We start from the raw sequence: 6,000 nt of genomic DNA, 5'->3' as shown, positions 1-6,000 counted from the left end.
GTGTATACATGCATTAAAAAAAAAAACTTGTTTGATCTTCAAGTCACAAAGGAACATAAGATTTCTTTCCCCTTTACCTCTAGGATAAGTAAAAGGGAACTTTCAGTTTGCCATGTTAAAATTATCAACGTAATAAATTTTTAAAAAGGACGAATACATGTTTACCAAACCTTTGTGGGCTCCTCTGCAAAATGGACTACTACCTACTCAAAGAAGTGGTCACCTGTTGAGCAATGAATAGTGAAATGGGGACACTCTGTGGGGAAATGAAAGAAATGCAATTTCTTGTGCTTTCTGGATTATCATCCTTAAGCCTTTACATTTTCCTGTTTATCATGATTTGATGAAGAGAGGCAAGTATTTAATTCCTGCACTTACTCAGTTCTCTCCAGAGCCCTTTCTAGTTTTCTGCAAAGGCCACGCTGATCATTGCAATAATTGGTTATGAATCTGCTCTTGGATCCAGATTCTGTCGATGACTTTGCTGAGAGTCAAAGTTATAAAGTTTGTGTGCTGTAAAACCCAAGGAAGCCTTGTCCCAGGCTGTCCTAGGCATCAGGGCATTTGTAAGTAAGTAAGTAAATTTAGGCAAAGACTCTTCTGGGATTTGCATTGCAGAATTGTCAAAGTGAAATCTTTGCTGTAAAACTAAAGGAGTGGTAAACATTAACTCTAGAGGTAGCAGAGCCTCTTGCAGAAAAAGCTCTCCAGGTTTAGCACAGTTGTGTGGCTATTCTCTCATCTCAGCCCTCAGCCCCACTAAGAGCCCCAAACAGGCACAGAGCTTCCTGACACATGCCTATCTGTCTGCTTGCACTAGAGGGAATCCTCCTTGATATACTGCCTCTTTTCTCTTATACACCAACTTCTTTATGAAGTTTTGCAAGTCATATTCATTTGACAAGATCCATATATTATAGAAACTTCCACACACAAAAATGCATTTGTTTTGGTTCGTGGTCTGCTTTTTATGGTTTTGGAGAGTGTAGTTCACGGGGCGCTGCCTCTGGGATGGATCAGACTCATTGAGCGTTGCTGACTGAAGTCCTTTAATTTCAAGCACTGGGACTGCTTGTCCAGTCAGAGTTAAGTACATGCGGAAACTGCAGCTCAGAGTATCAGGCAGAGTCACTGAGAGAATAGCAGAGCCTCCCTCAGTACCTCTGTAGACTGCTCTGGATTATGTGATACCACTATATGCTACTTCTAGCCACACCACAGTTGCTCTAACTCTAGTTACAGATGGGTAAGTAACAGCTTTCTGCACTAAGGAAGAAAATCAGACCTCATTGCTATAGTCAAAGAGCACACGAAGGAATAGGTCTAATCCATGCATTTGTGATTCACTGTTTTCAATTAAAACCAACATGTATTAGTAGCGAGACAAAATATTGATGCTCAGCTCATGGTTACAAAACTTCAAGTCAGATTTAGAGGCCAGATGTTTCTGATGATACTGTACTAGTTTCTGTTTTGAGGACTTTGTATTGGGGCTTATGGGGTATATCTGATCTCTTAGGAATGACATGGATAGTCAAGAATAGGGACAGATTTTAGCAAGAACATGTCTGTCAAGAGGAACAATTAATTTTACAGCCACCTCAGTTAAATTATATCACTTGCCCTTCCCTCCGTCCAGATCAGTAGTTGAATTTTTCAACTACAATTATTTTTCTTTGAAATTAAGAGCAGGATGCTCAGAAGCCAGCTCTATATTAAACAGCAAACAGGACCAAAATCTTAGTACAAAAATATCATTAATGTGTGTATTGAGTGTAGGTGGCATGGTTTTGGTAGCAGGGGGGCTGCAGAGGTGGCCTCTGTGACTACAGACCAGGAGCAATAAATTAATCTTGCCCCAAGTCAAGTCTGTTTTGCCTGGGATGGTAATTGGTAGGCGATTGCCCTGTCTTTATCTTGACCCATGAGCTTTTTCATTTTATTTTCTCCCCATTCTGTTGAGGAGAGAGAGTGAGAGAGCAGCTTGGTGGGCATCTGGCAGCCAGCCAAGGTTAACACACCATAATGTTACAGGCCTTCTTACAGTAAGACCTCACGTATTTGCAGTAATTACCAAATATTTCCACAATTAGCAAGTAATAAGGAAATGTAGTTAGTTAGCAGACAATCGAGAGGACTGCTACATGACAGTATGTGCTATGTCTTTTTTTTTTTTTTTGGCAACTATAGCTTAGTCTTAGTTTTTAAGGAAAATATTTACTGGAATGCAATAACAAAACTTCCACTTTGAACAAGTAGCTATGTCTGAGTAATAGGAGATCTGCTGGGAAGCAGGAACCAACCAGTGTCTGAATTTGGATGTTTGTAGACTATGAAAGGAAAATGCAGCTAAAGCAGGAAAAAAAAGAAAGAAAGAAAAGGTATCACAAACATACCATTGTTAGAAAATGCAGTAAAAAGCCCCACTATGAAATCTCAGAATTCTGTCATCCTTTAAGAGGAGATTACAAATCAAACTTAGTTACCTCTTTTGTTTATTGTGCAACAAAAGCGGGGAAGAACACAAGAACAGATAACTAAATACGCCTAAGTACACTGTGACCTAGTTACATAGATGGTGCACTCACCCATTACATCTGAGAGCAGCTTCCCTAATCCCCAGACTAAAACTCACATGAAATCCAGGATTTCAAGAAAAGAATGTGGAACTAATTATTTAAAATATATGCACTATCTGTCAGCAAACACCAAACTGGATTAAATTGCTTGACATGTATTATGCCTAGTGGATACGATTCAAAATCTGAATAGGGTGCTATACATCTGTTCCTACAGGAATCCTGTCATTTAGTTATCTGCAACTGAAGGGCTGGGCTGTAAGTTTTGGCCCAGCTGAGCTACGGAAGAGAAACGTCATCACAAACCCTTTAAAGACCTGTTGAACGCTAACCCAAGTTGTGGAGTGCTCCTATTAAAAGGCTGTTTCCAGTCAACCCAGCTACAAATGGCAACCTCGTCACTCGGGCTGAGACTTCTAAATCATAGCATGTGATACAAGCCAGCACACTCTGCTGGGTGCCAGGGTGCTTATCCCATCTCTAGCCAGTGCTCAAAAGCTATCACAGAGGTAGTCCAGGCTCACGTAAATCTCTTAGCCTTTACAATGGAGGAAATGGACTCTTGGGTATTTGTGATTCTAAGCTGTGCTACAATGGCTTCTCATATGCCGACCTTCTTCACTTATTTTATCTTACCATATGTAGATCACAAAGCTAGAGATGCACTACATAAAAAAAGAGGGTGCTTTCCTCTTTAATATAGTCATTTTTCTGTAAAGTGTTGTAAAAGCCAGTATCAGAATTCTTTCTTACTATGAACTAGAGGTTGTCTTGCTTTTGATTTTGCAGAAGAATTTTAATTGAAATACTTAGAACTCAAGCTTGGAGTTAACTTATCCTTTGAAGTTGGAAATCTTGATCTCAGGGGATTCATTCTGCCTTGACTGTGGGTTTTCTGTAAAGCAAAGCCAGATTGTTTTATTTGGTAGAGACTGAGCAAGCTGTTACTGACTTTTAAATATTCGGGATCTGTTCCAAAGCATGACGGTTGCTAACATAAATTATATCATTTTTAATGGAAATTAATTGTATATTTATTTTACAGTCTGTGCTGTAAACTATCTTACTTCCAACTTCAGTTGCATGACCTAATATAGGGAAGGCTATGAGGAAGTAGTTCAGTGGGATTGTTTTAAGCTAATATGACTGTAAACTGCAAAAAGTGAGGAGGCAGCATATGTTAAGCTCTGCCACTCATCCCCCGATAGCTTTCAGCAAACCAGAGGGGTTAATTTCCTAGACCAGCACACCAAAATGCAAATTGTTAAAGGCTGTAGCGAGCTGTAGCATGAGCAACACTTTTCCTGCTTTCATGTGGTGCAACTGCCTGGCAGCCTAGCCAGAAATCTGCTGCTTTACTCATGAAAATCTTTTTTTCCCAGTGTCTTGCCATGCAGATAAAAGGAAATTCAAAACCATTCTATTAACATGACCTCTGGGGAGTCCCCAGTCTATTTCCAGCTAAAGCAGAATCCAGTGGTTTGGACACTCACCTAGACCTTCCCATGGAGCAGTATAAGAGGAAACATATCTTCAGTCACCCACAGAAATTCACTTTCATCCTTAAAAATTGCAGCTGATTACAGTATCTAGCATCCCCTGGACCCACCTGGAATTTTGGTCAACTTCCAGTGATGCTTGATCCATCTCTCCAGAGAAACCCTGAGGAACCTGGACCACTTTGCAGCACTACCGGAAGACCATGTCAGCTGGTTCGTGCAGGCCAAATGGGGATTCACACCTGACAGTAAGGGCAGAAGTCTCTCAGAGAGCAGCTGGCACCCAAACATTTGCCAGCCCCCAGACTTCTATTGCCAGCCAAGGAAGATCCTACGGACTAGGGATATCCATGCATGGTATATCTTTCGGTGAGGCACAGCTAGATTCTGAATTATTTGCATTTTCTGCATGTCTTAATGGTGCATTCCTGTGTAAATAGGGTTTAAATTATGGGATTTAAATAAAGCTTACACTCCACTTTCAGGTAGAAACAATAGGGTATCTCTTTGTCAAATCTGAGCTTCTTTACCTGGGGCTCTAGCATGCAGGTATGTGCAGAGAGGAGGGTTCAAATCCTATCCTCTTCAGTGTGTGGGGAGGAAAAGGTGAAGCCAAGTCTTAATACATTAATTATAGAAAGAGTAGGACACTGCAACACAGACAGCAACAGCATTAGGACCTACAGCTTCTCTCTTACTGACACAGGATACTCTCTACTGTCCAGCACCAATCCTGAGACCATGATTGCAGGTGAAGGAAAAAGGGGAGACAGACTGGGCTGCACAGTGCCAACATATATTAGAAATAAGATATGGCATAGGTTAATCCTACTGATAACAAATGCTTATGCGTCCCCAAACAGAAAACCGAACTAGATTTACTTGTAAATATTCAGAGAAATAACTTAAGGAAGAAATGAAAGGAAAACAGATGTCTTTTTCCACATATGACAAAATGCAAAGTCTGGCTTTAGGTGCAAAGAACATTCCAAATGTGCAGTCACCAGAGCTCCAGATTTGGTGGAGAACTAGGCTGGGTTTTGAGATATACATACCCAGTTTAGACCTTGGGGCAGCCAGTTCTACTAACGCGTGGTGCTCTGCACAGTATTAGCAGCCAAATACAGGCACAGACTCTGCTTCTTAACAGAGATGCCAATTTTACCTGCTGAGTGAAAGGATGAGGACAGGGAGAGGAATTAACCCATAAAGAACTGCTGCTCGCCTGCTGTAGTGCAAGGGATGTTTCACATGCCGCAATTCTGATGTGTGCCACAACTGCAGGTAGAGTCCTTTCCCTCCCTACTCCATGCTTTCCTGCTTGCTGGGGGCTGAGCAACCTGGAAAGCATGGTAGAAAGCTGGCCTTCGTATTGCAAGGTATTGGTCCTTTTATCCAAAAAACAGGTAAGCAGAGACTGTAGACTGACATACTGATAAACTAAACAAAGAAACAGCAATGTTGGCATTTCAATTAATGTGGCCATTCAGTGTAAGTGGCCCACAGAGCTCACCTGTCTGAAGCTCAGACATTCAGGTCGGTAGCAGACCGCAGGCAGGTAGCACAGCATCAGGTCATAAACCAGGGCTGTTTTAAAACTCTCCTTTGCAATAAGAACTCCTTGACAGATGGGGCTTTACTATTTATTTATTGCTATTGAGAATAAGGATTCTGGACTGTAAAATGCACCTGTATTAAGCAGCAGTAACATAATCAGGAACTGCAGTTCGTTCTTGTTCTCATCTAGAGAAAGAACATCTCTGGTGGACTACACTGGCAGAGTTTTCGTATCACTGGACAGTCCAAGACTGACTGCTCCCTAGCTATTTGAAATTCTTTGTTATCTTTCAAAATTTAATTTATTTACTATGTTTATGATTTATTCATTTTTTACAAATACTCTTAAAATACTTTATTATTTT

Source organism: Mycteria americana, chromosome 6 (genome assembly GCF_035582795.1).
Source record: "Mycteria americana isolate JAX WOST 10 ecotype Jacksonville Zoo and Gardens chromosome 6, USCA_MyAme_1.0, whole genome shotgun sequence".
Classification (NCBI taxonomy): Eukaryota; Metazoa; Chordata; class Aves; order Ciconiiformes; family Ciconiidae; genus Mycteria; species Mycteria americana.
The sequence above is the reverse complement of the archived record's forward strand: the minus strand, read 5'-3'. Positions refer to the sequence as shown.